The following is a 10,159-nucleotide window of genomic DNA, read 5'->3' as shown; positions in this document are numbered from 1 at the left end:
ATATAGGTCATAATTTGCAAACATATGACATCCGCAAATAGAAGCCTATGTTTACGAATATAGGTCATCGTTTCCTAAATGAGTACATCTGTAAATAGAAGTATATGTTTGCAAATATAAGTCATAGTTCACAAAATGAGTACATCCGCAAATAGATGCCTATGTTGCTTATGTTCACAAGTATAAGTCATAGTTAGCAAACAGATGACATCTGCAAATAAAAACCTATGTTCATAAATATGCCATAGTTCGCAAACGAAGGACATCTGCAAATAGAAGCCTATGTTCGCAAATAAAGGCCATAGTTCACAAAATGTGTTCATCCACAAATAAAATCCTATGTTCATAAATAATATAATCCTATGCTTGCAAATATAGGTAGGTGTGAGCAATGGGTCAGGCGGCCCGATGAGCCAAGTTGACCTGACCCACCTTGTGCCAGGTGTGGGCCAAGGTTTTAAGCTCGGGCCTAAGCCAAAACCTGGTATGTTATATATGTGGGTCGGGATTGGGTTGAGCCTTGGCCAACCTATGGGCTACTAGGCCAAACCGATGGATCTGAGTTATTTATTAATATTTTAATAATATAAAAATAAAAAAGTAACTATTGCATAGTAACTTGTTAACTATTACTATTCACCTAATTAGTTACATTAATTTTATGAAAACTAGAAAGATAATTAATTTGGTGCATGGAAAGTTAAAAACGTGTTAATTATTACTATTGACAAATGGGTTTGGTCTAGGACGAGCCAGGCCAGACCCGATCCACTTCACATTGGCCCATTGGGCAAATGGGATGAGCCATGGGTTGCTCTTCAAACACGAGCTCTTTAAGAACCGAGCCAAAACCCAACCCATTATCAAATGGGCCAGGCTGCACTTAAAGCAAGGCATGTTGAGCTCTAAACAAGCCTAGGCCACCCTGAGAAGGCCTGATGCCCACCCTTAAATATAGGTCATGTTTTTTAGAATGTATCTCAGTTTTCATTCATCATTTTTTAGTAAATAAAATATCATTGGAAAGATATTTTCATCTAAATATCTATTTTTTTTTGTGTTTCTAGATTCCTTCATTTTCTTGGTCAAAAATTAGTGGCAAGATGAAGTGTTGCCGATATGTGTTTCACCAGAAACAGTCATCGAGGGAGGAAGAGGTTTGAGGACCATTAGTTCAAGACCACAAGAAACTCTAGGTTATGTGAAAATAGCCCTGGGTTTCACATTTGAAAAGGAATTTCACAACCAACAACATAAAACACTTAATGAAATTCAAGGTATTGTCACGATTTTTATACTATAACGTGAAACTCTTGGAGACATTCGCAAGTAGTGTCGCAAAATTCCTTTTCTTATGCTAAAATCATGACGCTACTTATGAATTTCGTTAACAATTTCGCATTGTTTGTTGCTAAATTCCTTTTCAGATGTGAAAATCATGGTTTTATAGTGGTTGATGAAATTCATAGGTAGTGTTGTGATTTTCATATTATAGTACTCTGAGTTTTGCATCTGAAAAAGAATTTCACAACCAAAAATGTGAAATTCTTGACGAATTTTGCAGGTAGTGTTATGATTTTCGCATTTGAAAAGAAATTTTGTGACACAATCTGTGAATTTCATCAAGAGTTTGCATTATAGCACAAAAATCATGACACTACCTGTGAATTTTATCAAGAGTATCATGTTGTTGGTTGTAAAAAAAAAATTCAAATAAGAAACCCAAGGCTATTTTTGCATAACCTAGGGTTTCTTGTGGTCTCAAGACCTTTTCTTTCCCTGAAAAATTTATAGCAAAATACACATCCAATTCTACCCCAACTATATTCCATTAAAAATTCTTTCCTCCCAAAACATTCAAGCAAACACACCCTTAACTATTTTTTTACTCATGCACAGGGGAAGATATAAGGACAGGTCCTTATAAGGTCTTGGACACTTGTCCTATAATGAGCCATGTTTGGGCCTAATATTTGGGCTTAGGCATGGCCAAGCATGACAGATGACTCCAAACTCAGGTCAAACAGAAATTGCATCTTAATAGGCTTAGAAAAGATCAAAACTTTTGGTAGGAGTTGAATTCAAAGCCAGGAGCATAGATCTCTACCAAATCCATTTCAAACATATATCTATATGTAATTGGGTTGGATCTTGTCAGAGTTTGAGTCAAACTCATATTTGAGCTCAGACTCTAATGTAATTAAATGTAGCTTAATTAAGTTTGGCCCATGTAAAAAGGTTTACTTTGAATTTTGATGTTGTAAACAAACTAGAATTGAAAACGAAAAATGATTGTATTGTATGAATAATTTGTCTCGATTCTCTAAAAATCCTATAATTTTTTATATTCTCTCAATATCCAAAACCATAAATATCTAACATCATTAGGACCCTTTTACCCTTCACAATTGCGAATTTAGCCTTATTGCGATAAAATTATACTGTCCATCAGCTTGGTCCAACTCTGACTTAAGTCCAAATTTTCAAGTTGTGTTATGCTGACCCCACGAACTCATATAGACTTATTTATGTTTTTTTAGTAAAACTGAAGCTACCAAAATTGCAAATATCCTATTCTTTCGCATATACGTCAATATTTCACATAAATATATTTGCAATTTTGGTGATTTCAGTTTTTTACATAAATATATTTGCAAATTTCTTACTTTTTGCCTATACTTTCCAAAAATTGCATAAATTTATGCGTGAAACCACTTACCACAAAATTCATAAATAGCCAACTTATTCGCATATACTACATGATCTCGCATAAAGTTATTTGTGAATCTCCTTATATCACAAATATCATACTTTAATATTTGCAGAATTATGATAAATATGTGATATTTCTTATTTTTTGTGGATTTCTTGAATCATATATAAACCCATTGTGGTCCCCTTGCTTATTTTTGCATAATCTTGGGATTTTTTTTGTCTTTTGTCCCCAACTTGCTTTTCTTGCAACAATTATTTCCAACTCATTTGCATATATCAGACTTTTTTGCATATACGTTCCAAAATTGTGTGAACTATATTTGCGAAAGACCTACTAATCGACAAAAATCTGACTATTTTGCAAAATTGTTTCTCCATGTATAGACAAGTAAATATGAATAACATAGAACTAAATACATTTAGTTTGCAAGAAATCAAATATATTGAAGTTTAACAATTACAAAGTTACATTCAATACATAGGCTTCATTACAAGGTTGCACTCAAAGTTTAACTTGATTAATTCAATTACAAAGTTTAACTTGGTCCATCTAATTACAAATGTAAGTTTAACTTGATCTATTACAAAGTTGCATAATGGTTTACAACTCAGCTAGATGGGCAAATTTTTCTAGCACCTCTCTAACTGATGTCTCTACCTTTTCATTGTCTTTCGCACCCTTGAAGGCATTTCCTACATGTGATTGTAAAACTTGATCATATGATTTCTTATAATTGTGATATCTTGCTGAAAATAATCCTTTATTAGCAAACAACTAACTACAACGAACATCTCAAACTAGTAAACAATTGACAAATAAATGCATACATATATGAAGTTCAATTTTCGGTTTCTGCTCAAGTACTACATATATTGTATAACAAATATACCACAGTTATATTTGTAAAATGAAGAAATACCAAGTGAAAAATATGTACATATATGAAATGAATTAACAAACAAATGCAAAGTAATTACTCATTCTCTTGTTGAGGGATACCCTCCATAGTTTTCATTATCCAATTTTTGTATATGTAATATTAATCGTATACAATTTATTTTGTTGTTAAGAACATATTAATGAGAAAGGAAAAGCTACAGAAGAAAACATCCCAAAGCTGAAAGAGTATGAGTTTGGCAAAAAGAATCTTTTGTAAGTAACGTGAGTGTTAGTTTTGCATGTTAATTTGTTTATTTTTTTGTTATATCTGCACGTAATTTTGTTTTTATTGTTACCACACTAGATTTACTATGTAGCATATAGCAAGATTCGTACAAAGACTCCAAGTGGCTCACAATGAGGATCGAGAAAAAGGCAACTTGCCGAAAACCCTTTACTTCATCCTGTATTTCTCTATGACTTCGAAAAACAATATTTATATTATTGTACTACCGATTAAAAAACTAACTAGTAAACATTGTATGTTCATTGCAAATGATTGCAACTAAAGGGCAACGAGGTGGGGCAACTGACTGATCATGCATATATTTTTGGATGTATTTCATACTAAAATATGCATGATTTCATGAGAAAATGTTTTAAAAATCGAATTTTATGCTAGTTTTGGGTAAATGTGCTAAAATAATTAAAAAATAGAAAATGCTTGAAAATTAGTTTTATTTTGTAATTTAATGTATATTTTAATGTTTGTCATTAATGTAGTATTGTTAGTTTTAAAAAAATAAAAAAATTAGAGTTAAAATAGAGTAACTAGATTCTTTTTAAAAACATAAGTCGAAATGAGGTATTTGGTAAATAATATTTTTTAGGGTAGTGTTTTAGAATTTTCAAAAATCGTGTAACAACCCCAAATGGTTTTAAAAACTCATGAAGGGTGAAAATTTCTCTCGTCTTCTCCTTGGCGCCAAACCCTTTCTTCCCTAACCCTTCTCCTCCACCTCTTCTTGCCTCTTCTTCCCCTTCTCCCTCTTTCTCTCATCTTTCCTTTTTCGGTGGAGGCATCCGGTCTACGGTGATGGCATGAAGGAGAATTCCAAACCCTCTTTTCTAACCCCTCAAAGTTACGGTAAGCTACAACTTCCTCTTCTTCTTCTTATCCTCTACTTCTTCTCTTTCTTTCTTTTTATTTGAAGTTTCTGTTTGTGCATTAGTTTGTTTTAAAAAGAAAAAATGAAAAAAATAGATCGGATTGTGTGTGTTGCATTCCAATTTTCGCATCAACAGTTGAGTTCTTATTTTCATGCATTAGCATTTTCCAGATCATTTCTCTTGTTCATTTCTGTTCTTGCATTTCCATTTTAGTTCCCTGTTTAGGTGCATCGTATCTGCATCCATTTCTTTACAACAACATCTTATCGGTAATGTGTTGTGCTGGCAATCAATAACGATTTATGTGAAGTTTCCAGCATCTGAGCCTGATTTGCATTTGAAAGATAATCGATCATCTGATTAATTATCATTTGCATTTGAAGAATTGATCATCTAGAGTGATCAAACTTGATTCACGGTTCCTCTTGAAATGTCTACTGTTTTCGGCGATGAGATGAAGAGATCTGATTGAAATATCTATTGTTTTCGGCGATTCTCGGTTTGAAAGCCTATTAATTGATTTCTGAAAGCAAGGGGAGGTCTGGAGACAAATCTGGCCGGCGTGCATGAATCCTCTGTACCTGCCGTAGATAGCCTATCAGAATCCTCTGCTTAAGCCAGAATAAATTCACAATTATTGGGAAGAATCTGGTGGTTTTATTCTTGATCCACCATGAAATTCATTTCACGATTTACTGTTTTCGATTAATGATCAGAATCATGAAGATCTTTGTCGATGCTATTACTGTTTTTGGGTGACTAATTGCTGAAATTTCATCAAGGGATGATCTGATTCTATCAAATATCGATCAAATGGTTGAAGTTTTTGATCAACAATTTCTGTCTGAGTGTTTAGATTTCTGAGCACCGTGTACTTGAGCTCTAGCTACTGTTTGAAATTTCGATGGATGTCTTCTGCTATTTGAAATTCCAGCGATTATTTTTGAAAAAAAAAATCAATCGGATGTCTGAATTCGATGTGAATGTTAAGAGACACTGATTTTTGAATCAGTGATCTACTATTTTCTGTTAAAAGCAATAAGCTCTGAGCATTGTATTTTCATTGATTTCTGGCAAGGGGACTGTTCTCTGATCGTCGTTTGAAGGCCAATCAACTGTGTGAGTGTTTTGATCGACTGAACTTGAATATTTAAAGTTGAACATAGCCTATCTAAATAATAGAATTTTTGAGTTTTTTTTACTGTTTCTAAACTCTATTGATTACTGGATCCAGTTTGAATGCCTAGCTGCTGAGTGTTGTATTGGTTTGATTGATTGCTTTACTATCGGATTTCTGAGCATCATCTAACTGCTGGTGAATGGATGTTAGTTAAGTGTTTTGTTAGCTGATTAGTAGAATAATTTTGTTAGTTGTAGTTAAGTAATGTGTAATAGTTAGCTTAGTTATTAGTTAAGTGAGTACTTGTTAGTATAATTGTGATTTCATTTACCTAGTTAAGTAATTAGATTTACTCAATGCTATGCCATTAGATTCACCTAGTTGCGAATGATTGATTAGTTGTTTTAATATTACATTTAGTGTTTAGGTTTACTTAGTGATTTGTCATTTAGCGTTTAGTAATCTTTTTCATTCAAATTTGTCATTTAGATTTCTTTCATGTTATCTTTCATTGTTTTAGCATTTAATTAGTATATCTGTTTAGTATAGTTTCTCTGTCTATCAACCTTAGGTCACCCTGCTTTACGAACCACTTTTGGTGGATAGACAAGTAGGTAGAGCGATGTGTGAAACATTATCCGCCATTAGAAAGAATGGATATTGATTATATATAGCTTGATACGATTTTACTTTGAAGAACTTAATCTTCTAGTAGGTTACCCTCATACAAAATGCATGTGATTGCATGTTTGCAAGGAATCTTGCTAACGTGCCACTCTTCATAAGATCACAAATGCCTCTGAAGATCAACACTATAGCTATAAGATCAATCATGAGCTTTGTACCATTGTCAAATGCAATGCAATGCAATGCTTACACACGTATTTGTTGTGCATTTTTTTTTTAATTTCTCTCGCCTTTCTTCTATCTTCGGCACCACAACGCCTCTCATATGCTGCCCCCACAATCTTTTTTTTTCTCAAAAAGTTTCATCAGCGTGAAATGAAGCTTTTCAATAAGTGGAATTAGGGGCTTGTCACATATGGCAAGAATCCACGAAATGAAGTTCTTCGCTATATTAGATGTTAAGCAGCCATATCTTTTCGCTGAAAAGTAACAATTAGACTAATGTTTTAGATGCATGTCAATAGTAACATAATTATATATGTGTATGCTTTGTTTATTAATTTTTTTTAGAAAATAATTGTATTGTTTTTTTGTGGTTGCTCGAGCTGCGCTCTACCAAAGTGTACTGAGTGGTGAACCAAATTTCTTCGAAAAGTTTTCAATCAAATGCTTTATGCAAAATTCAACATGACATGTAAGCCATGTGTGAGGGACAACATACTTTAAACCTGGATGCCTATCTGGGATAACTGTCAATACCCCTCTCTCTATAAACTCATCGAAGTGTATGAATTTGCGTTTTAATACCTCTAAAAACTATGCCCATGAATCATTGGACTCTTTATCAACAACTACAAATGCTACCAAAAATATCTTACTGCAAGGATCAATAGTATGGGTCGACAACAATATACTTGTGTGTCTTCGTTTTATGAACATGCCATCTACCATAAGAACTAGAGGATATGCTTTAAAAAACTCATCAATGTTTGGCCGGAAGGATAAGAACAAATACTTAAATCTATCTTTCTGATCGGTCTTAATATAGCCTAGCAATCATCGATTAGCCTTCATTAGATGATACAAATAGACATGAAGGATCTTGAAAGACTCTTTGAATAAACCATATAATGCAGCCTTCATGTGTTTTCATCCACGCCATGTTTGTTTGTAAGTAACCTCCACACCTTCCTCGTAACTGATATCATTCATGATTTCTCTTAGAGTTATCTTCGGGTTATCGTGCATGTGTTTGTGAATAACACCTAAAATTCTCTTGAAAGGCATTTTCTCCACTACAAGGTTGCCTAGTGATCCACTAGATGTATGCTCATTATTACTACCACATGTATACTCACTATCATACATCTTCACTTGAAAGAAACATGTTTCACGCACCTTTGGACAATAGATCTTTCAGGGACAATCAATCATCATATGAGTTTTCTTTCTTGTGCATACGATAGTGATTCTGTTGTTGCATCTCTTTAAGAATTTTGTTTTATAGTTATTTCTGATCACATGATCTCTCAAAAATTCATGATAGTGCTTATCATTAAACCTTATGCCAAAAAAAAATCTTGATCATTTGAGTGTGTTGATAGCCATTGAAATTGTTCACAATCAGTATGCAATTGTTCATACAAATTAGATGTCTTCACTTCAATGATTTTCAATTGCAGTGATCCATTGATCATGTACAATATCAATATCATCCACTATTTGGGACAATTGGATAATCGGTAAATGACTGAGCTCGATAGATGGTGCCTGAGATATATGCACATTCTCCACGAGATTCACATCATTTCATTGATCAACTACTTTTTGTTTAATTTCTCCTTCGTTAACTTTGCATACTTTCAAGTAAACATCACCACTAAATAACATCGATTTTGCGACATCCTCCTCCTCTTCAACATCTATCAATATTTCTTAGTTTTTTAAGTTTAGAGAATAACTATACTGAAGGCTCAATAAGTATGTCGCATATCCGATTTTATGAGACATCAAAGCTGCAAATTTTTTAAAGGTGATATTTTTGGAGACCATTATAAATTTTTAATTAATGCAATCAGACTTACGGTAGTATATTTTAGCCCTTTCAGATGCCATCATTGACAGTCTACAACAACCATGATAATATACATTAGCCATTTCAATGCTTGTGCATAGTGAACCCTAGCCACATTACACCAACACAAAAACAATAAATATTAACTAAAGGACAAGCAAGCAATCATAAATCATCTACAACAATATGTATTCCTATGAAAAAAATTATAAACTACCCTAAATGATAAATCCAGTAGCTGAGGAAGTCAATGATAATACAAAAAAATACACAAAATACATCAATAGCAACAACCAAACACAGATACACATGGGATATTCAATGATCGTGAGTTGGATTCATTCACACCTTTGATTGTAGGCTACCATATTAAACAGAAATACGCATGAGGATACACATGTATATATTGTATTGAACTACTTTTTGAACCTATAGATGGGACCTCAGAATGCAAGAATCGGTTCTATAGAGAAGTTCTTTGCAGATACAAGCGAGAATAAGAAACCCTCAAACAAAAATGAGTATATATATATACAAAATCACAAATATTAAAAAAAAATACATATAATAAAAAAACTGCAAATATTTAAGTAAGATATTTATGATTTTGTTGGTTCCCTTTAAGTGGAGTTTTAAACATAAATTTATGCGATTTTGAAAAGTATATGTGAAAAGGTAGGATATTTACGAAAGGTATTTCACAAATATATTTATGTGAAATATTGACGTATATGTAAAAGAGTAGGATACTTTGTTATTCTAGTGGTTTCAGTTTCACCAAAAAAACGTAAATAAATTTATGAGAGTTTGTGAGGTCCACATAAAAAAATCTATGATTCTGGATTTAAGTGGAAGTTGAACCTAGCCGACAGGTAGTGTAATTTTGTCGCAATTAGGCTTAAATTCATACTTGCAAAGGGTAAAAGGATCCTAACGATGCTGGATATTTATGATTTTGGATACATGAAGATTATCGAAAATTATAAGGTTTTTAAATAATCGGGTCAAATTATTTGTACAATATGGTCATTTTTTGAATTAAAAATGTTAAAGTCCAAATTCAAGTCTAATTTGGAATCTAACTAAGGCTTTGTTTGAGAGTCCAGAGATGAGAGAGAAGATGGCATTTAATGAAGGTTTAATTAATATCACATGCTCCCACATGTGTTTGGGAACCCTGTTTTGGGAGATGAGAATGGTGTTGAGAGTAGAGAAGGGGTGGAGGGTCATTTTCATCACAAGGATGTAGTTGACAACTCCATCCTCATCTCACATTTTCTTCTCCACTCCCATCATCCTTCTCATCTCATCTCCAACACCGGCTCCCACACAGCCTAAATGAACTTGTTTTCTGTTGGATATCTGACCCAAACTCAAAATTTTGCATCTTAAGCTTTTAGATAAGAATTTTCTTTGTATTGCATGTAGCAATGTCATAGATCTGGTAACATTGCTTGTTTGAGCTCTGCTCATTTATCATGGCCCGAGTCAGACAAGCCCAGCCACGATTTGGCTCGTATAAAAAGACTCAAGTTGTATTTAAAGTTGTGAAGAATGGGATTTGACCATGAGA

This window comes from Nuphar pumila, chromosome 5, assembly GCF_984573655.1.
Source record: "Nuphar pumila chromosome 5, dmNupPumi1.hap1.1, whole genome shotgun sequence".
Classification (NCBI taxonomy): Eukaryota; Viridiplantae; Streptophyta; class Magnoliopsida; order Nymphaeales; family Nymphaeaceae; genus Nuphar; species Nuphar pumila.
This window is presented reverse-complemented; position numbering follows the sequence as displayed.